The sequence below is a fragment of the Pyxicephalus adspersus genome, chromosome 2 (genome assembly GCF_032062135.1).
Source record: "Pyxicephalus adspersus chromosome 2, UCB_Pads_2.0, whole genome shotgun sequence".
In the NCBI taxonomy this organism is placed as follows: domain Eukaryota; kingdom Metazoa; phylum Chordata; class Amphibia; order Anura; family Pyxicephalidae; genus Pyxicephalus; species Pyxicephalus adspersus.
Genome location: NC_092859.1, coordinates 41,698,320 through 41,725,901, shown reverse-complemented (window position 1 = coordinate 41,725,901; position 27,582 = coordinate 41,698,320). Strand labels below are relative to the sequence as shown.

Sequence of the window (27,582 nt, the reverse complement as noted above, 5' to 3'; positions counted from 1 at the left end):
TAACCCTGCTCTGCTTCCCCTCTCCTCTGGCCTTCTCTTTTTGCATCCTCACCACATGAAGAGCTGAGCCATTGCATGCCAGAGGTAGACGGCCTGTAAAAGGGGTGTGAAGTGGAGGGGTCACCAAGGCCGTTCTGCAGACCTCCTCTCAGAGCCTGCTGTCAACACCATCTGCTTGCTCCCCTGGATAGAATTATTAGCAAATGATGCTCCTCTCTGTCTATGTCCCAAAGGTCTTTTCACTTTCCTTCCACAGAATTGAGCCAAACCTCAGCAATGCCAATTCCGATCCACTAAAGATAACATTTTCAAACTAACACTGTCAACTTCAAATCACCTAGGATGTAGTTATGCTGTCTCTGGATACTTTAAAAAGAAAAACATTATTGCCTGACAGACAACAAAAATTTATAGTAAACAAGACAAAAGAACTTCCCTCCTAACAGTGTCTGCATGAGTTGGCCAAAATGCTAGTGATCCACAGGACAACGCCGATCTGTTGCTAATTTAAACTTTCAAGTAGGCTTGTCAGTACAAGTCTGCATGAGTTCACTCCTGGCATGTCAAATTTGCAACAGTATCATATATTATTATGGTAATTTTTATCATTAAAAAACAGTTTGTGAATTCACTTAGTGACTCCTCCTAGGCTTAGATGATGTGTGTAACACACAAAAAACTCAAATTGGGTTTGGACTGGCTTTAAGCAAAGTTTAGAGCAGTGGTAACCAAAATACGGTGTTGGAGCAAAATTTACAAAGACTAGATGGGGCCCAGGTAAAATAATGTCAGACCTCACTAACATTTACCACCACAGAAGGTTTTTCACTGCCACTTTTATCTCATGATTTCTACAGAGAATGGTGCCAGGAACTGAACCTTTGCAGTTATTCTACTGTGGGAGCTTTCGTGAAAATCACTGTGCCACCTGCTGTCTCATTGCATTTCTGGAATTATAAAAAATGTTACTTTTGGAAAAAAGTGGTATAATCAAACATATTAGCCATGTCTACTTTATATATAAATTTGACATTTGGATCAAAGTGATCCATATCATGAGAGGAATATGGAAAGGGCACCTACATGTTTTTTTTACAATCTTGGCTTAGCAATATTTTTAAAAACTAATAGGATCATAAGCCAGAGAAGCACATGGCATCTTATATACAGGGATGTACAAAGCCCAAAACCTTTTCTAACTGATGTGATTATGTTAAGAAATGGTTGACATGCCATGCCTAAAGATGATCATGTAAAGTCTGATAAACATTTGCTTTTTTACCCTAAACCATTGTGTAACAAAATTACTGACAGCAGCACCACCCTTTAAAAAAACTGATACTAAAAATCCATCATCATGACTATTTTGCATTTCCAAAATCTCATTTTAGATAATACAGAAGCAAAAGTTATGTGTTACAAATTAGGATGTAAATTGACCCCAGTCATAAACTGTGACCAAATAAAACATTATTTTCCAGCTGTCTCAGGAGCTTAATTCAGTGTCAGATCCCACACTGTTGCAAGCCAATAGAATATATCTGTGGAACCGTGAACAAAAGTCTTGCCTGTGGGCACCTGCTGTGAAGACTGGCATTACAACTTCATCCAATTTCTAATATACTTTGTCTTCCATTACAAAATTTGTTAAATTCGTACTTTGTTTTTATAACCCCCCAAAAAAACAAACGTAAGTCACTGGTAAGCCCGGCTAAATATTGTTTGGAGTATGCCTTGAATTTTTTTGTTGCTACCTTTTTCTTTGTCCAGTCACAGGCTTGGGCAAGTCCTTTATAGTCTGGGCTCAGAGGACATGGGTTGAACAATCCTGGCATTTAGACCAAGGATATCTAATGGCAGAAGAAGACTAGCACTGTGGCGACAGCTGTTGATTGAAGGTGCATATTACAGAAAAATATATTTTTTTTTCATTTTTTTAGGGCTCTTATTTTGTAACATTTGTTTTTTGTAGCAACAGTTATGCTTTTAAAGTTGACATCTGATAACAGAAGTGCCATCATCTTCTTTTGAACACAGTTCTAAAAGATACCAGTGACAACAGATTTACAGTGCAAACTGAGGACACTGAGTACAACACTGCTGTCAACTGCAAATCTGAAATGGGCCTTTATACATATACAGAGTTTCATTAATAAGATTTCCTTTTACTTCCTTCTCTTCAAATATGAGAGAAATCCTCCCAATTGCCATTGGAAAAATTGTTGAAATATTTTCACTCTTTTCCAGTTCAGGTAGCAGCTCAAAATGTTGATTTTTTTCTCACTTTCATTGGAATTATTGGGATATTAGAAAGTGAATCTCAATCACAGCAAGAAAATCTTGACAGTGCCTCTAACCCCTCACTATTAGCCAGATTTTTTAACACTCTCCAAGGCTGGAGAGGATACACTTTTAACATTGAACCTGGGTGATCCCGCAAACCTGAAATTAATTTCCTAAAAATCATTTGCTATTTATTAGCAATTGTTTTTTTAATCCTGGAACCATTGCAGAGAGCTTTAACAAATTGGGCTCTATCTATCTAATTGCTTTAGTTATACTTTAAATGTAGTTTTTCTTTAAAACAATGAACCATATTTATGTAATATGTAATGCTGACTCATATCACTCACTGCACAAGAATGCCTGATATGTCCTTACACCCTTACTGTAAAAGCAGCATGGTGAACCAGATGGGCTTTCCAAAGGAAGAGAAAATACAGACACAGCTTCCCTAATTGTGAGCCATGCGTGTCTCTGGCAAAGGGGTTTCCAGCCACCAGCGACAGGGCGGAAGCAATCTTAGGCTTGTTAGTCTCTGGAAGGAAGTGAGCGCACAGATGGCTGAGGCATCCTATATCTCAAGAGCAGGAAGAAGGGGAGTTCAGCAAGCCAGCACAACTAAATAGTTAGGGCTGTGGAAGGTTGCTGGACTATGTATTTGGGACAAAAGACCTCATGTATGTCAAGCAGAACAGGACTGAGGGGCAGTGAATGACATATCTAAAAACAAAATAAGAACAAAGTATAACAAAGTAGAAGAGGAATCTGCTCAATCAGTCTAAGAGCCGGGGGTGGGGGGTACTATACAGTAGGGAGAGGAAGTAGAACTGTGGCTAATTAGTGATGGTTAGAACAAGAGAGGTTGATAAGTAGGCCATATTGATGGTTTGGTTTGAAGAGGGGTTTTTTTAGGGCTTGTTTAAATGTGTGAATGGTAACAGCCAGCCTAATGGGATGAGAGAAGTATTTACAAAAAGTGGAGGCAATCCTTGAGAAGTCATGGAGCCCTGCAAAGAAGATGGTATAAGTAAAGAAGTCATTAGTAGGCCATGTACACAACTTTTTCAGATGCTTGATTTTAAAAAATAAGGTTAATTTCCATAATAGAATTTTCTCACCAAGAAAACATGAAAGCTTGATCTTCAAGGATTTAAAAATTCGAAAGATCAACAAAGCAGCAAAAAATATACAGTTGCTTGTTCTCTGATAATAGCAATTGAAATGTGTTGTTTGTCATAGGTAACACTTAATGTGTGCCACGTTGCACACTAGATCAATAACTAACAAATATATATGTATTTGTGTATATCATGTATTATCATATCATATATTATACATTTGGGCATTTTGTCATTTTTAGCTTTTTTTTATCTGCCATCATACTTGAAGAAGGGGATTTAGAGCACTGTAAGCTTGTCATTTTTATAATTTTAGTTGGTCATTAAAAGCTATTCTTGACAATACATTTTTGCCATCTGTACCTCTGCATTGGATTTGTCATGTCACATAAGGGCCTTCTGATTAGTTGCCTGACCAGTGCTATATGTTATATACACAGACAAATCTCATAATAAATGGTGACATTGTGACATTGTTTGCAGGTCAAGGTGCAGATAGTATTTAATTGACACCCTCATTCATAACACAGCACCAGAGAATAGGCATTATCCATCTTAGGGTTACTAAAACATTTTAAACTGTTAACTTTCTTTGTGTCAGCCTTTCACTTCCCAGCATTCTCCTGTCTGCCTGTGAATCTATTCATCTTGTCTCCCTCCTGCCCTTATATGAAGGAACTTTAAAGAATTTTGTAATAAATTTTCTGCCCAGGGTACAGGTCACAGCTATTTCACCTCTTTCCCCTCAAGTATTATGGATGAATTCCTTTATGTGTTTGTGTATTTATTTATTTTCCCTGCAATTGTATGTTGAAGTATTTTGTTTAATGAAGGTCAGGAGAAGTTCAGTTGTTAAGGGGATCTCCTGTCTGAAGTTAATGACTGTGTCTGGTTTTGACGTCTGTGCGGGTGAGCATTTATTATGTGGCATGCTAGGGGGGAAATACTGCACATAGCTTCTTTAGTCCACAGTGGGCAAAATTCCCAATTCATTTCTAGGGTCACCTTTCTCTTAAACTGCCAGAAATAAACATAAAGATGAGTCCAATGGGTGTGGGGACAGGTATGTAGGCTCAAATTTTCACTGAAAAGTCTGTTTGTCTTTTGCATCAGCAATTGATTTAGGGATGTGGCAGTTTTTGATAGCACTACCAAGTGTAAGAATATTTCTCTTTGTGCAATATTATTTTTTGAGCTATAGTTTTGCTTCTAAGCACATCCTTTCATGAAGGAGTTTTTTTTTTCATTTGGTAATCCTCTCAGTAATACACCTCTCGAGAAACTCATCTAACCTAGATATATGGAGGAACAACATTATTACCCTGTTTTGGACTAGAGGCTGATGTGCTGATGCCTGCACCCTTCAAGCCTGTGTCCTTCTACTAAGACTAAGATCTTACTTTGCTTGCGTCCATAGAAAACCCTTAGATGATACTATGGGCCATGTAGATTTCAAGGAAAAAGTTATATTAATTCTTGGAGGCTTGTTCACACCAATGATTCTGCATTATTGCAATGTCCAGCAAATCATAACACATGTATTGACACGGTTGCCATGAATTGGAATTGGCACCCCAAATGAACTGTAGGAAAACAGACCCTCAAATGAATGGGCTGCCAACCACAGTACATTGCAATGCAAACAACAAAGTGTGTGCATTTAGTAAAACACACCATATTGTAAGTATGAATAAGCCCTTTCTGGTGTTTAGCTTTAAACCATGAAATAATATTGTGATCATCACATAAATGCCCTTTTCTTCTTTGTCTCAGAGCAGTATCCAGGAAAAAGCTTGTCAAATAACTGTACATTTGTGTGTGTCTTTTTTTAGAGCACCTGGCGCCTTAGACCAAACAAAGCATTTAGAGAAAATAAAACCTTTCCCAGTATTTAAGCAATTACCCCTGTAATACATATAGATTTCACATCACGAAGCATATAGGATCAATCACGTAAGCAAAGGCTCTGAAATGTTCCGCTACAATTAGTATGATTTGGTCTTAAGAGGCATCTTAGATTCAAGGGAGATTAGTCAGAGTCACGTTACCATTACAACATCATTGTATGTGTATAACCATGTCATTAGATCTTGCAGAATTTCAATGAATGACTTATATGGACCAAGCCAACATTAGTTTATTTTTCTGACGCAGCGTATGCACAAATGTCCTGATGGACCATGAGCTTTTTAAGAGCAAATGTCAAGGGAAAAGCTCAAATTCAAACTGAGTTAAAGAATTATTATTCTACTAAATCCATAAGGAGTGATGTAATTGTACATTGCAGTATTAATTAACATATTCAAAGTGTAATGTTTCAGACTAAAAAAGAAAGAATTAATCCTGTAAAATTGCTTTTATGAACAAGATACCCCTAAAATTACATTATTGTTGATAATTTACCATGGAACCCCAATAGCTTTACTAAAAAAAAATAGTTCTTATGTGTATGTTCTCAATCCTAACCATAGTAACACATTGCAACCAATAATTAATAATTATTTTTTTGACCAAAGCATTGTTGTGCTGATTGGATTGTATGGTTTGCTGAACCTAAAAACTAGTATATAAGAGTAAAGACTCTTTAATATTTATGGCTTTATGTCTATTAATTGCAGATGAACCTTGGGATAAGTATTCCAAGTGTTTATTATGCCCAGGGAAAATGCTTATAACTGTGTGTTTGTTTCAATGGAGAAGAGATTTCCCAAACTATAGGTCAGGTCGCAGATTGGGATGTTTAAGATGGTTCGCCCCTTGAATATAGCCTGGTTTGTCTAAAAGTAAAGTCAATGGTTAATGATATAGCACACTTTATTTATCTATTTTTGTAAATTATGTGCTATCACGTTCTGAGTTTTCAGCCCACATCACAAAAAGTGTTAGCTACTAAAATAAAAAAATATATAAAATATATAACCAATAATGTACCGTACTTGTCTCTAAAGCTTACAAAAATATTTGCTGACAATTGGAGATTAAGAACACAAAACCCTAATGACAGACATTGCAATTTGTTTGCAACATATTTTTCAGATTTGAGTAGTGTGAGGGTCTACTTGACTGCATACTATAGATATTGATTTTCATTTGTGAATTTGTTTCTAATCTAAAATACATTTTGCACAATGGGTACAATTAGATTCTGACATGAGCATACAGATTAGAAATATTTGCAAATATTTAAGTTAAATGTTTCTTTCTTTGTTTATTCTTGTTGAGTAACAAAGATCTTACATGATAATAATGACAAAATACATAGTGTGAGTTCATCTTGCCCCTTTCCTAGTTCCTCAATATAGAATTATCACTAGATGTAGCCATTAAAATGTAGATGACAATATTAATATCTTAACACTCCCTAGCTGACTGTACAACTGTACTTGATAGTAAATAAATTAAGGCATACTTGTTTGGTACAGTATTGTAAATTTAATTCTGATTATACCTAAAAATGATATCAAACAAAAGAAAAAATGTAAAAAAAAAAAAAAATAGGTTTGATGCAATATTTACCTACCTACAGCTTACTACTACTACTCAGTTTTCTGGGTTGAATTACAGCCAGCCATATTAAAGGCTAATTTGACTTTCAATACTCCTCTTTAGGAGAGATTAAAGAATTTGACTTGTGATCATGTGACCAAACACTAAACAATGAAGCAACATTTGCTTCAAAAATAAGTATGTATTAAATAAAAATAAGTATGTATTAAGTACTCATGTTATTTCTTATCAATCTAGCAGAAGTAAAGGAAAACAAAATTATTTTAGGTCAATTCAATTTTACAAAAAAAAAAATTTTAAATAATAGGATGAACTTTCTTTTTCCAAATTTTTTTTTCAACACCTAAACAGGCCAAACGTGTCATCTGTTGTTCTCTTCAAAAGAACATGATTTGTTAAATAAGATAAAGAGGCATATTTCAATCTGCAAGAGCATGAAAGTCTTTTAGATGACCTATAAAATTACTCAAGTGGGTGAAATTCCTGTGCGTGTTGTTTTTCAGGTCATGAGACACATAAATAACAAACACAGGCAGTGTGAATTTGTCACTGTACAGGCTGAGAAAATTTTGTTAAAATTTTTCTATTTTGTATTTGTCAAAGAAAAAAAATCAATAGTGTTGTCTAGACTCACATCTGGAGGTTTATGATAAGGAGATCCACATGTTCTATGTAACCTCTATACATATATCTCAATCTTCAACTCTCATGCACATCATGGTCTCCGCAATCCCACATTAGTTGGTAAAATGTCACAATGAATCGCTATTTCTCTAGTAAATGTGATAAAGCAGACACAACCTGTGGTCAGACATCATGAATAATGAAAGGTATTGAAAGAGTAATTTCTCCAAACAGTAGAAATCTGAGATGCTGTGGATTATGTTGATGGTTTCTTGATGTCCCTTAAAATGTTGTAGAAATATGCATGAAATAACCATTACAGGATCTTAAAAAAGTTCTAAGTAGTAATGAAATAGACAGAATCTGCTTTTTGGTTTTGCTATGGTGTTAGTTCACCCTATGAAGTGTACAATATGCTGTTTGATGCTTTGAATACTTACTTATACCAGACCCAGAAAATGTTACCACAGGGATACATTTACAACAATATAAGTGAATGCTTGCTTCATATATCCCAAAACAAATGCTTAATATGCAGAGTAACTGTACAAACCAAATACAGATAGTGAGAGATAATGTATATGCAACCTAAACTGTAATGACCCTTTCTGACTCCTCTCAACATCCCCTGCACCCATTTACTGCTTTAGTTTTCATACTGAATAGTGGATTCAATTGGTGTTATTTTACTTCGAAGTACAAGTTGCAGTGTCTGCATGCTCTGTGATCCTTGTCACACAGGGACTCTTCCTGTTGACAATTGGTCACACAAGGCTTTGTACCCCTTACATACATTTAAGTGATACAATGTTTATTACACAGGAAATATATATTAAATAAAAAATGTGGGAACAGCAACCTTTGCTTTATAGTTTTATCTTAAAACCTAAATCTTTAGGTTATAGCCTCATATTTCCTTGTGCCTTGTTTCCAGCTTTTGCTGTTGAATTACATTTTTCAGTGACAGATTAGGCTTTCATTTTTTGGACTTTCAGCTAGATCCTGATACTTTGAGGGCTATCCAGATGATATGGTACAAGGCACACGGACTAAAATATAAATCACTGTAACACTGTTAGAAGTTTAGTATCTCCCTTTTGTTTCATGGGGCATTCATCCAGGTTGTATGACAAAATCAGAAGCACATTGAGGGAAGAGAAAAGAATTAGGTGCAATGAGGTAAAGGATGGCAAGCTCAACTCTCACTACATATCACTCCGGTAATGATTATCATATTCTAGCCATTATCTATCGAGGTAAAAGCATAAGTTTAACAGATGTTTCTTAGTCAACAACACAGAGCTGTGATTTGCACTACACTACAGATTATATACCGATAGTGCTAATACAGAAAAAGTATGTACGTTGTGCCTCCCAAGACTTATACAAAGAAAATTTTCTGCCAACAAATTCCAGGGGAAAATGGACATTTTGCCAATATATGGCAACTCTTGCCAAACTTTCCCTGGAAAAAAACAAAGTACAATGCCATTCTTTTTGGTTTAGTTCTTTTCTTTTAGTCTGTTATTAGCATTTTGTTGTACCTTGTTGTATCTGTAATTTAAAATATTTTAATATCATAAATACCTGCTGATTTTGTCAGAGCTGACTTGTTCACTTGGCCTGTTATATTTAGCCCCCACTGTTCTTATCGTGGATTACTGTGTGTTGTAAAGCTACAAAAGGTACAATAAAAAGATGAATTTTGTAGTTTAGGTAAAGAAAATTAGGTAGGGCTGACATTTCTTTCAAGCTCAATGTACTGGTGGAAATAAAACGGTGAGTGCATTTTGGAAGTTCAGTAGGCATTTTTTTTAACTTGCAGGGTGTTTTGTTGGGATAAAACACAGTAAAACTGAATATTTGAGGATAACTGCATGAGATAGAGTACTTACTATGAACAACTTTATCATAGCCCTGTAATTAAGATCAAATCATCATAATCATGCTAAGAATTCATCAATTGTTATTTTTTAAAGTTGCACTTCAGTCACAATATAACATAAGGGTAAAGGTTCTTTATTAAATCCCTCCACCCACCTGAGTGCAGCCCACTTAGGATAATACTGACCTTTACAATTCAGTGACCTTTCTTCAAATATGATCCGCTCTAGCTACTTTTTATTTTGCAAATGCTCACTGTGGTCCTGTTTTTTCCTGTTTTTTCACTAATGAAAGGGTATCTTCTCCAGTCTTGACAAGCTTTAATAAATCAGACCCAGTGTGATAACTCCAATGGAGAGGTAAAAAAAGTGCTAGTTATAGGTCAGTTAGCCCCCTAATACAGTTTATAATGTTATAGGTAAGCTAAGTGTATTATAATGCAACAAACTGCATATGAAGACAACAGAAGATAGTTTTCTGTAGCTGGAATGTTAAATGCCTACATGTCAACCTAAATTAAAATAATCATGTGTTCTTTGCAGAGTAATGTGTAATTTGCTACATTTTACTTATCTCCTTTTTTAAACAATGTAACAATGTGCTCTGAACTGTGCATATTACAAAGGTCTCATTTATTACAAACACTTTTTATCTTCATAAAAATATGGACAACTGAGGTTTGGCTCCTAAACACAAATGCTCTTGTAAGAAAATCTGGCTGTCATCTTTTTAAGAAATATGGGTTTTACTTTCAACAGCGGTTCTGAATAGAGTGTTAGTGAAAAACACAAGGGCGGCAGCCTGCCATGCAGCTCATCCGAGACTTTGTTGGCTGTAAAAAAGGAGACCCGAAAACAGAAAATCTGTCAAATATTCAAAAATCTCATACATGGTGTGAAACCTTTGAAATCAAAGACAGACAATAGGCCATTGGGGAGGCAGCTAGGATGCCGAGGCTTTAGCTGGACAAATTGGACATGTAATCAATTCCCTGGGCTTGGCCGAGCAATGGCTATGTGTTTTAAATACTGGGCTTGTCCTGTCTGTTCCAATTTCTGGTCCTGGTTTGCAACAGTCCAGCTCTCCGCTGGGCTGAATGTCAGCAGAAAAATATCTAAGTTGCGCTCAGCATGGGGTTAATGACAACTGATGTGACCAGACAGAATTACAGTCTGGGGAAGCCTCAGGCTTGGGGATCTGCCAAGACAAATGGTAATCCAAAGAAACAAGACCAAGACCCATCCTTGAAGTGTTATCCTGCTTTTGTCTAAACAGTTGTACAGCAGTAAATATTGTGAAATGCCTTTGTCTGACTTGTTGTTCTGACATTGAACCTGGGATCAATCTGCAGGCTTCATATTCCACTGAAATGTCGTATTTCAAATTTTGCATTTTAAAATAAATTCCTGGGAGGCGATTCCATAAATACTTTTCTACAGTTGTTAAGTTAGTTTAAAATCTTTGTTCCAAAGGAAACACCTGATTCCGAAGCAGCATGCATGACAGTTTATATATATTTGACATTACATATTTATTATTTTTTCTTTGGTTGTGCATATTTATTTAAACAACTGGCACAAGAATGTGAACGTTGTTGGCTTTGAAAGCAGTGGTGGGACTGACCTAATAAAAAAATAGTAGAAACATGACTTGCCTAATACAAAGCAATTCTTTTTCTTTGTTTCTAGAAAGTTGTAATTCTACCACTTGGACTAGTAAATATCTATATAAATCACACTGAAATGGTTCTTTTCCAGATCTTTAAGGCATCCTGAGCCGAAAGAAATTTAGTCATTGCTGACCTCCTGAAAATGTAGTTAGTTGTCACCTAGCAGTAATTTTGGTCCTCCAACTTTTACACATTTTTAAGCCACTGATCTGAAGCATCCAGAAAATGAAGCTAGATCCAGTCCATCATATGCATGCAAGATGTTTGATCAAAATAGCTGCCAGGCATTGAGCATTTACAGAAGGAAAGGTAAGCTGTAAAGGGTCTGGGTTTACAAATCTCATGAAAGAGCTGCTCTTAAAGACTAAACTATTGACTACTGTTAATGCTTGGCAGATTTGACTTTTGGAAAGTAAATGAAAAGTCCTTTTTCACTTACTTTTGGAAAGTAAGTTGCCTACACAAACTGATCATGAAGTGTAATGGCAGCTTAATTGTATTGTTTTTCATAACATAGAATAGGGAGAGATTGTCTATCAGATTTGTAATTGCTTTCTGACTTTTCTGAGAAGTCCACTGTTGACACCTGTCACTGAAAGTCCTGTCTACTTCTTGTGTTATGGAATAAAAAGAACACACCACTTCTTATCTACCCACCTTTTTGTTTCTATACCCCTAACAGGCAGAAAACAAAGACATTTTAATACTTACAAAATTTCTGTCAGAATCAACGGAATTTTAGCATTTTTTGAACAGATAGAGCAAAACAATGTTCATGGTATATTTAGAAGAAAAAATAAGAAGTCCATTGTTGGGGTACACTTTAAACTGTTGACATTTAAAATATGTAAGTATTTTATATATTTATATATTAGGTGTTTATGTATATTTTTTAAGTATTCGTAGCAGCAATGCATACTGACATATCTGTTTCTCTAAGTAAAATTGTACTAGTTGTGCCTTTTTTTCTGTGGTCATGTGACTACACAACCTGTACTTAAATTCCCTGTCTGTGGCTGGTGAGCCGCTGTCAATCAAAGCAGGGCCATGTGATACACATTTCTGAAAACTACAGAAGATAATGGAATGCCTTATATTGGCATGAAATCCTCTACCTTTAAAACAGCAGTACAGGGATGCATATTGACCATGCTAGCAGAGATCCGCTGCTGTACTTAAATCAGATTAAAAACAAAAACAAGAGCTGGCAGGGTCATCAAGTGTTTTACAAGGGTAGAAAAACAAAATACTACTGTTGCACCCAAACCAATAAGCACATATACACCACATTTAATTATGAAGTATTACCATAGCGTTCTTTTCTATTTTCACTGTTCATTTGCCTTTAAAGAGGTATGAAAGTCATCAGAACAGCTCATGAAGCCAACAAGAAATGCAGCTCTAGATTCTAAGAACACCTCACACTTTAACTTTGTCCACTGTGCTTAACAGCCAAGAAAGACTTTGCTCTTAGTTGGGAACCTGGACAAACTCATCTCCCTGTGTATATATAAAGTGCTACACTATAAACCTATGGATTATCACAATCCAAAAGGGTAACTAATTGCCATTAAGCCACTCTACTGGACAATGTGAGTGAGTGCAAAAGTCCCTACAGGCACTGCAATGCACACCCTCCTTCTCCTCAGCTCTGCTAATGCCTTTGGCATAAGTATAATGGCTATAGGAGAAACTGAGGAAGCATGCAAAGGTAAAAACATTTAAAAAAATATTCCCTTTTAAATGCCATTGCTTAAATTGCCATCCATTTCTGTAAGTGCTAATCCAGAAAATGGAGCTGTGAAGAGCTACAGGGACACCAATGCTAATAACTACTGCTGGAAGTATGAACACAAGATTTAAATAGGACTAACAAGGCGGTACTGAATTCCAAAAATGAAAATGTAGTGTTTTCTTCATCTGGACTAAAAGAACATAAAACACATAAGAACATACAACCACTAAAAAATGAATTACCCACTTAAATAATGTAGACCTAAAATGATAATAGGGATTACAAAAGCATAGGTATGAATATGTAAAGGTTAAAAAATATTCCTATTAAATAGAAATATGCAACTAAAAGACTTAGCAATTAATGTAGATGTTCAGTGTATTGATAAATGTAATTAATCTACCTATGTGCGAACCAGATGGTCATCAGAAGAATAAAATATCCTAATCTAATAAAGGCTTGGCAGAAGTTCTAAAACTTTTCTGCTACATCCAAAAATGATGTACTGGCTGGAGTACATATTGGCCATGACTATGGAGATGACATCACTTATCAATATATCATCTGTATGTCTGTGAACAGAACTAATCTAGTAGCATGAACCTTGGGGCATGCATTTATTCTTACCATTTTCTGCAGTCAAAAACAAAGTTATTTAGGGGAATATAGATTATTACCGAATTGTGAATCTCTATAAATCCTTTAAATACAGTATGTCTGTTACGCATAAAGCCAAACTGACAATGCAAAATAGGATCAGAAGGACACAATTGTTTGATGGTAGCCTATGTCCCACAGAGATTTATTTATGTGTCAGCTACAAGTCAGAAGCATGGGGTGCTGTGCTGGGAGCACCTGATGTTTGACCTGTTTTTTAGAACAGAGAAAGTCAAGAGGAAGCCTTTAGCAAACATCACTGTACATCCAAGCTAACCCCAATGTAGTCCCATACCAAGATCTAGTATTTTTTAGGGGTGTGTCAAACATGAGGTTGTTTCTTCAGACAGCTGAATTTAAGAGGCGGAAAATTGCTCATAGAGCAATGTTAATAATGTATTTGTCTTGCCAAAACAGCAAATATATTTATTATATAAAAGACAATTCCTTAAGTCATGATTAAAGTAAAAGTAAAAGCTGTGCTTTTGACAAAGAGATCCGTGAGTCATATACTAAGCCAAAATAGCAACTGAAAAAGTTTGTTGTGAATTTAATTCCTAAAATATGTGGTGGAAGCCATGAGGTTCAATTCACAAAGCTTTTAAACCACCCTAAGGAACTCAATTTTTAGCCACGTAGCTGTAATTTTTGTCCACTTTTTTTAAAAAACATACTCTTCACCTTTTTTTTATTTTAGTATTCCTTTATTGTTTCTTACTTGATCTCCTATGATCTCTTTGAAAACACTTCATATCTATATGCATTCAAACTATGTATGTATGGCAGTCCTCATGAAGGGGTGCCCTGATGATGACATCAATGGACCAGCCACTTGTATTCTCCACTGGTAGCCACCATGTGACAGGGCAGCAATGCAGGACCACAATTGTGTGAAAGGAACAAAGCAGTGTTAGCCTTTAACAGAAAATGCCTGAACAGTGACCTCCATGGCAGGTTCATGATGTTACTATTATTATTATTATTATTATTATTATTAATAATAATAATAATAATAATAATAATAATAAACAAGATTGATAGCGCCAACATATTAGGCAGCTCTGTACATTAAATAGGGGTTGCAAATGACAGACTAATACAGACAGTGATATAGGAGGAGAGGACCCTGGCCTGAAGAGCTTGCAATCTAGGAGGTGGGAGAAGTAACACACGATGGGAGGGGAGATAATAGATTGTAGAGGAGAGAGTCGGGTTAGTGGATTACCAGAGAGGAGGATGTTACAGTAGTCCAGACGAGAGATGATGGGAGTGTGTACAAAACGTTTGGTGGTCTCTGGGGACAGGTAGGGTCAGATTTTGGAGGTGTTGCACAGGTGAAAGTGACAGGACCTGGAAATGTTCTGAATATGGGTGGTAAATGAGAGGGCCGAGTCAAAGGTGACACCAAGACAACGTGCCTGAGGGGAGGGCCGAATAACAGTGTTGTTAACAGTTAGGAATATGTCAGGGGGAAATTTGGAATGGGGGGGGGGGGGGGGGAATTAGTACAGTAATATTTTTTGAAAGTTGCAGATTCAAACTATGAAATTGACTTTTTAATTTACATTGACATTTTATCAGAGTCTTTCACCTCTTGGGGAAATATTGCTTCTAACAGTTTATCCTGTGTAATAATGGCTCCAAATTCTGGGCAAAACAAAAAAATCAGAAATCTACAGTATATCACTGTCCATAATGGGCTTGATTTATTAAAGCTCTCCAAGGCTGAAGAACATACACTTTCAATAGTGAAGCTGGGTGATCCAGCAAATTTGGGATAGTTTTCTTCATTTGGCTTTTCCATCAAATGTTTTAAATCCCTGACCAGATCCATTCCAGGTTTGATCACCCAGAAAGTGTATCCCCTCCAGCCTTGGAGAGCTTTAATAAATCTGGCCCAATGAGTCTCCCTGAATATCTGTTATTGTTCCTCTTCATTCTATCAATAGATCTGCTCTTCCATTTCCTCTAAAAAGTAGACTGGAATTCCTGAAGTGAAATTGCACACTCTGCAAAGTGAATGTTTTCTATGATATAAAGAACATGTTAAATTTGCCTAAATAGCAAGCATCTTTTGCCCAGAATTCCTCCTGCAAAACAGCAGTGTACTTCCTAGTATGTGAGGGTGCCTAGGCCCTCTTGCACCTAGAGCCTCATAGATGTAAATCTGTAGTGTGAGATTAAAGGTACCACTGATTGCTATGCTTGCGGGAATTGGAGTGATATTCCATGTCTGTACTGCTCAAGGTTATCATTGCTGGAGGCTCTGACATGAGGAAGCAAAACCTTGCCTTTACCAAGATGGCTGCCTCTTCACAGAATGACAGTGCAGAACAAAGCATTGTAAGTCGGTAAATCAGGGGACAGGTCAGTTGCAGAGTAACCACACCTGTATTTGTCTGTCATTTGCAACCCTTATTTAATCTACAGCACTGTGCAATATGCTGACGCTATATAAATCCTGTTTATTAATAATATTTATAATAATATTAATAATAATAAATATTAAACTCCAGCAAATAACTAGGCACACAGATGAAATATATAATTTATGTACAAGTCATGTTTTACATGCCAAATAATTCACATTTCTTTTCATACAGTTCTTAGATTTACACAGATTGACCAGCCAATCTATCAGCATGCATGTTATTAGGCAGTATTTGGTTGGCATAATCACATGATCAGTACAACTATATTTTTTTTTAGCTTTATTCTACCACAAAGGTTGGTGAAATGACTGGATAAAAGTTGGTTTTACTACTGTCTGATAATGATTTATGAAGGTTCAGTTGTTGGTTTTAGGTCTATTTCAAGCACGGACAAAATAATGGTTGCATTAAGAAATAAAGAAGACATTAAGTGCTGCAAAACAGAAATGATCACAGAAGCAATCAGTAAAAGTTGTTACATCCTTCCCACACAATGAAAATCTGTACCATCTCAAGTGTGTATGAGGGTGTGGAGTAAGAATCATAGGAAGGTGAATCCTTAAACTGATTGTCTTTTACTAAAGCTTTTTGATTTTGATCTGCCTCCCCTTACTGTCCCTAATTAGCTATCTAATGAGGCACTTCCCCCTCACTTTCAGAGCTGATTCTTTAAACAGTCTTTGCAATGAAGTTGGCTCACCTATTAATCTGCAATCATGCACAAAGCTAAAATTTGCCTGTTTTGATTCCTTTGACAATGGGAGTAGCGTGCTGTAAACAACCAGTTTCCCCTTTGCACTCTCTGTGACACACAACTAGGAAGACAAGGGAAATTAAACTTTTGTTTGATGTCTTTTAATTACAACAAAATCAGCTAGCCAGATGTAAAAACTAAATCATTGTATGTTTTTGGCACAGTTGCACATTTTTCATAATGATAAGGGAAGCTCCAAAGTTAAAGATAATGTCTTTGTTCAGCTGTTCATATAATAAAGCAGTTTAATTACTGCTTACCTCCTGTATTTTTTCTTGGGCTAAGGCAACATACACATGCTAAATCTCTGTCTTTTGTGATTGTTTCCAGTGGTAGCAGAATGAACAAGTGCTGTACACGCATCACTGTTCAGTTCTTTTAAGAGGGGGGGGGGGCCATTAGAGTGTCAGCTAACTAAAGAATGAGAATGAGTGCTGTACATTTGTATTGGGGGGGGGGGGGGACAAACTGGAGGTACCCTGCTGTGTCCTCCCCATAGAAAATACCAGCAGTCACCCCCAGTTGATCATTTAATGATCTGCTTGGTGGATCATTGGCAGGGTGCTTCAGGATGCTCCAAAAACACTTTAAACACAGCTGTTTAAAGCATGCCTAATGCCAAGGAGGCAAGCCCCTACTGTCTGGGTGACCCTAGCTTAAAAAAACCCTTCCTCCCCAACAGAGGATGTATAGTTACCTGAGTCACAATCCTGCTTTGGTAGGAAAGTCAATAAGGAAGGACTGCAGGAGTGCATCTCATGAAAATAATATTTACAAGAGGGGATAACTGTAGCAGGCTGCAACTATGGTATTCAGGGAACTTTTCATCTGGGCTGGGGGAGGATGGCTTGAGTTTTGTAAGGAGAAAGGCATGTAAAAGTGTGCTTATTCTTTTTAGCAAAATTCATTTCACCTGATTTCTAGATTTAAACAACTGTACAAAAAAGTTTCTTCATGATGAACTATTTTTTATATTCTCTTTTAGATCATATCCATACATTTACAGTTCAGCAATGCCAGCATAGGCAGTGGACCTTAGGGCCAACTTGGTTGCCAGCAGTGGCAGTGCTTTATATTGGCAAAGGCAGGGTACACTGTCATAAAAAGGTAAGCTGAGATGAATGCTCCTTTTCCTCAATGTCCCCTCTGTAGAATTTCTGACTCCAGAACCATAACACTGCTAAATACTTTGTATCCTCCTCTATATTTATACACATTAGGTGAACAAAGTTTCTGAGTTTACTTCAATGCTGTGTTGATGCTGGGGACCTCTATTGGACCTAGAAACCTCTCGAGGAACCCTAGGGATCTACAAAACTATGGTTGAGAAACACTGCTGTAAACTGTTATTACAATATTGAATCTATATAATTATCTAAAACATCTTTGTGCTGTGTCAATAAAAGTAGTCTCTACCGAAAACACATCCTTCCAAATTTCTGCTGTATCACATGATGAGATGTTTTACCAAAGCTTTGCTGTTATATTATGTTACTCCAGTGATATCCAATGGTGAAAAAAACAACACATCTGTCAGCTAATGGTGTCCCCAGAACTACATGAAAGCCTGTAGGTTTGAAAACTGCTGCAGATGTTTTTGCCATGGAGTGGTTTACAATGGAGCAAAATATGGATACAGCAATTTTGTGAATATTCACTTATCTTTGGATATTAGAGAACTACAATCTTATTCAAAACTAAGTGTTTTGGTTATTCAGTGACTTATACTTAAAACAGAGCATGAAAAAATGCAGGTTGAGTGTGTTGCCCTAATTGTTTAGACTGGTTTGCTTTGCACATCTGGGCAACAATATATTACCCCAATACTCCTTATGGAATAGAAGATATACCGGTATGTAAATATTATATTTCAAAGCATAGCTTTAAATAGCTGCTTGTTTTAGGAAACGGTAAGATGAAAGCCTTTTCTATTTATAAGAATGAACATTTACTAGTTTTAATTTAATAAAGAGAACTCTCAAAAGCAACATAAAAGGACCATTAACAAGGTTTTTAAATGGGTGCAGTAAATGTGCCTTTTTATGCTGTAAATTTGATAAAATTATACCTTCTGGAAAATATTTATCCAACTATGTCACTCGCAACCTTTCATAATTTATTTTAAGGCAGACCACCTCTTGATTTTAAACAATGTAAAGCTTCCTGGCTCTCATCAGAAAACACTATTTTATCTATTTGCTATCTACCAACACTTTTATGACACCTCTATTTTGTCATTTTACTATATTACTATAATTCTATTTTACTACATAATACTAAATTTGCAAGAACAGAATGTAGTATAAGGCAGCTTACTAGTCATTAGCTGTTGTGGTTACATTAGCTTTTTTTTTCAGGCTATGATTTTTTATAATACAGAAAATACCTGTTGTTGTCAGAAGTGCTATGTCCTTGTCACTGCTTGGGAGCTGCACTGGAAGCAAAAACAATGTTACCCACCTTAAGAAGGTCACTAATCTTGCCATCATGTTTGAGGGGACAGAAGGTGTTTAATTTGCAGAAATAAATGCCACATAAAAAAAAGATATCTAATACAGACTCCCTTGCACCTGGATTCCTTGCTGGCCTACATATAGGTGTATATGGAGGGTCTTAGCTAAACTAGCAAGGGAGCCAGGTGGAAGTGTTGGGTCTGGGCTATCCAGCAAGGAATGGAGCCTGACCTTCCACTTGCACCTGGCTCTCTTGCCAGCTAGGTCCAAGGTCCAGCACCTTTGCTTAGCTTCCTTGTTGGTTAGCCCAGACCCTCCAATTGCACCTGGCTAGCCAGAATGGAAGCTAGGTGCAAGTGAAGGGTCAGGCTCCACTTGGCACCTGGCTCCCTTGTTGGCCAAACCGACTCTACTTTCACAAGGCAGCAAAAAGTGTGGGCGGCTGAATATTGGTTGTGATGGGTATGGTTTAAAGGGTTACAGGTAAATAGACCCCTAGGGCATACCTCAGTGTCAGACCCTCATGGCAGACCTTAGTAACAAACCCTATTACAGACCAGAAATTTATTGCAGACCTCAGTAACAGACCACACTGCAAACCTTGGTCACATACTTTTCTTTTCGGACCTTGGTAACAAGGCCTCCATTTTAGACCTCAGTTATAGACCCCAATTTCAGACATTAGTGACAGGCCCATATTTTAGACCTCAGTGACAACCCATTTTAGACCTCAGTCAGGGACACCCAGGGAGACTTCAATCAGGGTCCCCCAGGCAGAATAGCACACTAAATTGTTAATCTGGCAACTTTTTCTGCATTGAGGAAAAATTCCTCTGTGCTGTGACTGGCTACTGGATGGAGAAGAAGAAAAATCACATGAACAGAAGTAGGAAGTATGGATAGTCTTTCCCTGCTCCAAATGCCAGAAAGGACAGTAGGGGGTTCTCCTTGAATGGAGATGGCATTCATAGCAGCCATGATAAAATAATCACACAGGTACACAGAAGTGAACCCTCTGGCTTAAAAAGCTCAAGGCACCACATTTTGTTAGCTGTAAGAAGAAGCTATCAGAAAAATCTTTACAAGTTCCTGAATGAATATGGACAGCAAAATTATCATGCAATGCTGGGGCAGCAACAAGACCAGTTTGTTGGACTGGACGACAGAAGTATGCTATCATAAAGTGTCACGTAATGGCATATTAAAAATAGTTTGTTGGGTTTTTTTTAAAACAAATTGGTAATGAGCAGGAGCAGATAGGTTTGTAAGTATTAGCAAATTAACTTTGCTAATACAGGATTATTTAAAATATGTCAAATTTAAAATCTAAAACAACAAAATAAAAAACCTCTTGACAACTCAATTGAAAGTCAAAGAAGGCAAATCCTCTGACTTGCTTCTGTCAGTTGCACCATTAAACACCTTATACAGATGACAAGCACTCACAGAGCAACATATCAGACTCGCCTACAAGGCAACTATTCATCAGTATGGTAAAGAAGTATATTATTTGCCTCATGAGAACTAAATTCTTTCCTTAATTGTGTGCTGAGTGAAGGATTAGCTACAAATGTTTTATATCTAAGGGAAATTTCCAAATTTCAACAGATGATCTGCTAGATGTAAATGATAGAATGTTACTGAAAATTACATTATTATTGAGATGGCCAGGGACCTTCTGCAAGTAAGTGAAATCAGGAGCAGTAGTTGCTGGCTCTCATTTATAACAATTCACAAAAAAATAATTACACTGTGCTCAATGGTAAGTCGATCACACTCTATGTGATAGAAAGCATCTTATGACTCACTGGATCTGAGTTTTGACTCCAGCAAGCTTTCTTCATGCTAAAAATGTACATGGTATTGTGCATGTAAAGATAGTATTGCTACTTAAAAGTCATTTCTTCACATTATAATTTGGTAGCAAGGCATATGTGAGAGGCTATAGAGGGGGATAACCTTCATTAGATAATTTTTAAAGGTGAATCATCACCTTGCAAGGGATAATTAACCTAAGTTTGTAAAAATTAGTACATTAACTTTCAAAGTATACCCAATAAAAAGCAAGGGAAACAGGACTTTTTCTTGCACATGATTAGATGGGTAAAGAGGATAATTGATCTTGGTATGTGAACAGCCCAAATTCCTTCAGTAAATCAACCCCATTGCGTAACCTTGACCCCCAAAACTTATATATATATATAAATATATTATGTAGGCTGAAGACATCTAGAGTTAAAAAAGAAGTACTACAGAGGACTGCCCTAAATGGAAGTTGAGAATTGCAGCAAGAGCTGCTTTTATTTTTAGGGGAAGGTGCTAATTTTTGTTATTTACAAATTTTTATGTGGAGTTCAGCTGGTTGGTAAAAGTATCTATTTATATTTGTTGTTAGGTCTTGTTTAAACTCTTTATAAAGATTTACAAGCCTTTGCATTTAGTTTCCCAATCTATCCTCCCTTTTATATTTTATTACAATTCAGTGCTTTGGAGAACTGTATGTAATACTGCGATGGATCATGAGAGAGTAAAACTTTCCCAAAAATAAAACACCACCTGTGTTCTTGGCTAGATCAAAAATTTTCTGACGATACGAACTCCATCTTGTTTAATACTCTAGCTGTGTGCAGCTGCTGATACCTCAAATTTACATTCAGTCCACATTGTCTACAGTGAGATCTTATTTCAATTCAGCAATCTAAGCCTGGTGATGAAATCCCTCTGTGCCAGCCAATCTGCCCAGGGAGTGACAGCAAGCCAAATTCTCCCCTTAATAAAGATCCATTACATCTTGGAAGCTAGTGTTATCTTCTACAGGAAGCTGAGAGCAAGCAAGACTTGCCATCCACTGCTGAATAAGGCTGGAACTCATTTCACGGTACTACTTGCTGAGTGCCAGATCTGTATGTAAACCAGATATACAGAAAAACTATCCCGCTGTATAAAATGTGACAGCCACCCCTGGACAATGCAATTAATGCAACACACAGAAACTTTAAAGCAAGCGTGTATATGCTAAGTATCCAAAATCCACTGGAGAATTAACATCAGATATATACAATTACATATAAAAAAGGAGCATGAATACCCATAGGATTTTTTCCATCAAAACTTTGTTTTATGGCAGAGACACGGTAGCATTAAAGTGTATGTCAATCCTAACCACTGAGTTCAGGTATTTGATCCCCTTTGTGTTTTAAATAAACAATTACAAACATTTTATGTTCATTTTATTAGTGCCAAAATGGCAGTTAATAATTCAGAAATTCAGACCTGTGATCCCTGCCAGTGTTCCATCAAGTAACTAAAAGCTCTCTAAATTGCTGTGTGTTGTCAAAGGTCTTAAAATAAAAATGTATTTTTGGCAGACCAGCAGGTATTGTTTTAAATTGCAGAAGTGTCCTGCATATGATGTGCCTGCTGAAAACTACAGGAGAGGGGGCAGATACAAGAGCAGTTACTTTGCACAAGAATAGAGTAGCAGTGACTTGTTATAGAAAGCTTCTGCATGAGAGTAAAGTTTTACACTAATTTACTGCACAGATCTGGAAGAAATACACAATGCACATCAAGATTCAAGAAAATTACATTACCTGTACATGGAAGTCTATTACCCGAAATTGCTAAACTCAGATACCAGTATCAGAAGGCCTATTCTTTATCAGTTTTTATCAGTTGCAAGATTCAGGGAGACCTTTGAATGCAAACATGCATAATGCAAACTGCCATAAGTGAAGGTACCTAATCTTACCAGCCATAGGAAACACATGCAGTAAGAATATCCACCATGCATCTGCATTCTAGCTTTTTGCAAATTGTCAGCAGCCTTGGATACTTTTTTTAATCAAATGTAGATGGGCATTTGTAAATTCAGAAGAGACTACCACAAAAGGTGTTAAAGATTACTTAATACAACATTGCAGTGAGCAATGATCTAGTTCTCTGTAGTTCTCTATAGATTCTAATCAAATAGCATTTTCTCTAGTTTAGGGAAGTGAGAACAAAACAGCATTATTTCTAATTGGTTATTATGGACCAATGCGCTTTCAGGTCGAAATGTCATAGCAAAAAGTTATGAGTCTAAAATTAGGTTTCAGTCTATATATATTCATCCTACCCTTCCTTCCAAGTGTTAGGATATGTGCCCTTCCTGCCTGCTGTATTAACCTTACTTTTTACCAATAGTGTTTTTGGAATTATCTCCCCTCCTATTGTGTGTTACTTCCCCCACCTCCTAGATTGTAAGCTCTTCGGGGCAGGGTCCTCTACTTCTGTGTGACTGTCTGTGTTCATCTGTCATTTGTCATCAATAATAATAATAATAATTATAATAATATTCTTGAAATTTTTAGATGCTTGTATGCTTCTGACATGTGGTGTTACTATGTTTGATTTGATTTAGAAATTTGACAAATGAACCCCAATGACCGTCCACCACAAATAAATATTTATTATAAATTACGGGTAAAACAATTTAGAATATCTGCACTTTAATTTAAATAACTTTAATTATTTTATTAAGGAAAATCAGCACCAGAGGACTTACTGATAAAACATTTTTTCTCCTAAAGATACCTAAGAAGTAGAAGCTATGAAGCCATCTACTAGATTGTAAGCTCTTCGGGGCAGGGTCCTCTCCTCCTGTATCACTGTCTGTATTAGTCTGTCATTTGCTATCCCTATTTAATGTACAGCGCTGCGTAATATGTTGGCGCTATATAAATCCTGTTTAATAATAATAATAATAATAATCTCCTGAGTATCTGCTGCATCACAACATGGCTCTAATAGAAAGTTCCACTGCGCAGGTGCAGCCAGAGGAAAGAAGATTTGTTGTCTGATTGAATCGGGCAACCGCTGCTAGTTTCTGGCGCATATATTTTCTGACAAGCCGACTGGAATGAGCATGCAAATCAAGCAAGTCAGAACTGTCTATACAAACTGGAGCCATTGAATCAGCATGGCAGATGGGGAATTAATAGGCAATACATTCTCAGTACAAGTTTCCATTACAGTACCATATATATCATGCACGGAAAAAAGAAGTCTACTATACTTTAGATCTAAAAATACCTCGCACCAAAGTATTAGTTTGATAGGGAGTTACTAATGTCATAATATTCAAGAAAAATGTCAACCATGAGTCAACTATTACTTCCAGAAGTTCCAGAACTAATTGTTTTTTCATTTAGCTTTTATACCATGGGCAAAACAATTCTGGTGGTCCTACCCCGAAAGTAATCTCAAGGAATTTTCTCCATCCTCATGTCTCCTTTCTTCTCTACTTCATCCTTCTTTGCTACCCTGTATTTTGATGTACCACCCCATTCTTTCAAATATGAGTACAACTTACATCAATAATTTACTTTGATTTCATTCCCAACCTTATAGCATAACATGGGTTACCACATGGATAATGTTACCCATTTTTGGAACTCATGTGACGACCCTTTATATGCCTTTAGGCAAACAAGTCATCTTTTTTTTTCCTGTTCCAGTGGCAACGACTGCATTCATATCTTGTCACACCCTCAAAAATATTTCTCCAATGAGGTCATAGATGACAATGAAAACATGACAGAAAATTTTATTCTTCTGTCTAAAAGTAAAAAAAAATGTCTTTAGCCAAGTTAGATTTTAACTACCTCTGTGGTTCTGGACCACAAGCCACAATTGCCACTTTTAACTCCAAGGTGTTGTCATAATGTTTGATGGAAGAACAGACCCTCTTGTTATAACCTTAGTATTCATGAGTTATGCTCTTCTGCGTAAGCATACAATAATACTCAGTACCCATGGGTTATACTCTGCTGTGTAAGTAGACAATAACAGCTAAAATTCCTTTTGGTTTAGTCGGTAATAAACCTTGTTATAGTCACCAATACAACAGACATTGTCCTGTAATTGGATTTATTATATTTGGAATTGATTTTGGATTATATTGCCAGAAATATCCCTTTAGTCACCACACCCTCACCTTGATTCCTCCTTTCCACTTTTCCCCTCTGGAATAATGCTTTCCAAGTATATATAAAGAGTGACACATATATAGTATATCTGCAATGAAAAGCCAAATATTTCGGCTATGTCAGTGAGACAAACTTAGAAGGAACCAGAATTATGAGGCCAAGTCAAGAAGCTTTTCAGGGTCATATACCTTTAGCTGTGTAGTCTTACTGTCAGCAGATCTCAACTTTTTCCATGTCAGGGGCCAAATGGGAACAGTTCTGATTATATGGATTATTTTTAAGCTGTGAATTGTTTGCTAACATATAATAGTTCCTATTTCTTATTCAAACTGAGGATCAAGTGATTAACATGTCATTATTCTGTAAATCAATGTTAAAGTATAGTTGGGAATTAAAAACTTGTAAAGCTCCCATCAGTGCTTTAGGCCTACTTTAAAACCTCTAACCATGGTATTGTCACCAAAATATTGGGGTAAGGGGGGTTTGGGTGGGGGGGGGGGGGTTTGTGGCGCTATGGGACATGGGAACATGCCCCCAAAAATACAAAAAAGTGTGTCTTTTTCAACATTAAAAATTAAGTATAATCAGGAAAATGTGATTTTAAAGCAAGGAAGAGTTAATAATTGGGAAAGTCCATTCTACCTGTTGATCGCAGGTGGTAGCACAGGGGAGAGCAAAGGCACATGATAGCTGAATACACTGAATCAAGCAAAAAGCTGGTGGTGGCATTGTACCAACATTCAATCATTGGGCCTGATTTATTAAAGCTCTCCAAGGCTGGAGAGAACACAGTTTTTATCAGTGAAGCTTGGTGATCAAGCAAACCTGGAATGAATGTTTCAACATATTTTGCTATTGCTAGCAAATGTTTTGCATCCTTGACCAGATCCATTTCAGGTTTGCTGAATCACCCAGCTTCACTGATGAAAGTGTATCTTCTTCAGCCTTGGAGAGCCTTAATTATTCAAGCCCATTGGCGGTAGTTAGCACATCTGACTTGTAGCACTGGGGTTCCAAATTTGAATCGCAGACAGGACACTAAGTAAATGCATGGAGTTTGTATGATCTTTGATAATCAGCCTTTGAATCCCATGGGAGAAATGCAAACATTGGCATTAATATTATTATATCACGTGGTGCATATTAGTGATCCAGGTAAATGATCAATATTAGGACGATAATCGATTACTTGTATTATTTAAAGAGGGCATGACAAGTGATTATAAAATATGTATGATATTTGAATTTGTGTGTGATTAAACCAACCAGCATGTACATAGGAATAAAAAAACAGTTTAGGTGGATTGACCTTTAAACAGAGCTTGTTGTTTACAAATAGATACAAACAACAGTTGCTGAAACCTGTTCAGACTATGAAAACAGTTTGTGTGTCCCCCTGTCCTGCCTGTTAGAGAAGGGTCCCTGATCTGTTATCAGGCAGTGACAGATTCCGCTGTCTGATTCCTCCTGTCCATTAGGAGGGCTAAATAAAGCATAGGGATAGAGGGTGGCAGGAAGAAAGGGGGAGGGGGGTCAGGACATCCGCTCCAGCTGCCAATTTTTCTTTTCCCATGCACCAGGCATGACCTCCACCAATAAAAATCAGGGATGGTCAGCCTGGCATGGGACCCCCTACATTACCTAATGCCTCACAATTAACTCTTTGTCCTGATAGGTAAATATTATATAATGCTGTGTGCAGCCTGTCCATGTTATGGCTGCAGCAAATCAGAAACAATACAAACAGAACAGGTCACAGAGTTAAGGATATGATGAGGAACGGAACTGGTTATTATCAACTGTTCCATGAACTCATTTAGTGTGTGAAGCAAAGGATGACTGTGTAAAGTATAATGCTTATGGACTGGGATCTATTATCGCACACAATCTATAGGATTCATACTTCCATATGTACTTAAAGTGGACCTAGTATCAGATATGTTTTAAGTTTAGTGCATGTATGCTAAGTAAAGTGTAAGTGTAAAACATATTATATTATAGTATATTATTAAATATTTAATATGCCTTTCAAAAATTACAGCATCCCTCCCCATTCCCTTCTCAACATTTCTATGTTTTTTTTAGAAGAATGGCGCCATTTTTGTTTAGAAATTATTCAGAATCAGCATGTACTTTCTTCAATGAGATGCAAGCTCAGAGGTACACAGCCATGTGAACTCTTTTCTGTCTTGGCTATGTTTACAGATGTCTAACAGGGATCAGGCTCTATTTTTCCTTCTCACCAACAAAGATCATTGGGAGAGAGAAGACTACGTAAATGCTTTCTATTGCCTGCAGCAAACTGATGAGAGCATTCCAGCCTGGGCAGAGTCATTACAATAAATAGTTACCGTATTTTTCGGACCATAAGACGCACCAGTTTTTTGGAGAAGGGAAATGAAGAAAACAAAGATTCTGAAACAAATAGTGTCCTAAAATATTTTATGTGCATTAAAAACCAACATCACAGTCATAAACACATGTAATAAACCCTGTT

At 36.7% G+C, this 27,582-nt stretch overlaps 1 protein-coding gene and 1 long non-coding RNA gene across 2 annotated transcripts in view; one reads left to right on the top strand and one right to left on the bottom strand.

The window, feature by feature from the left end:
- Positions 1–27,582, bottom strand: part of FLT4 (fms related receptor tyrosine kinase 4) — a 137,640-nt gene that overhangs the window by 95,698 nt on the left and 14,360 nt on the right. The gene's annotated exons all lie outside the window — the stretch shown is intronic.
- LOC140325024 (uncharacterized) lies at positions 17,577–18,085 on the top strand. The gene is made up of 2 exons (XR_011919627.1): positions 17,577–17,770; positions 17,884–18,085. It is a non-coding gene; the product is annotated as an uncharacterized lncRNA (long non-coding RNA).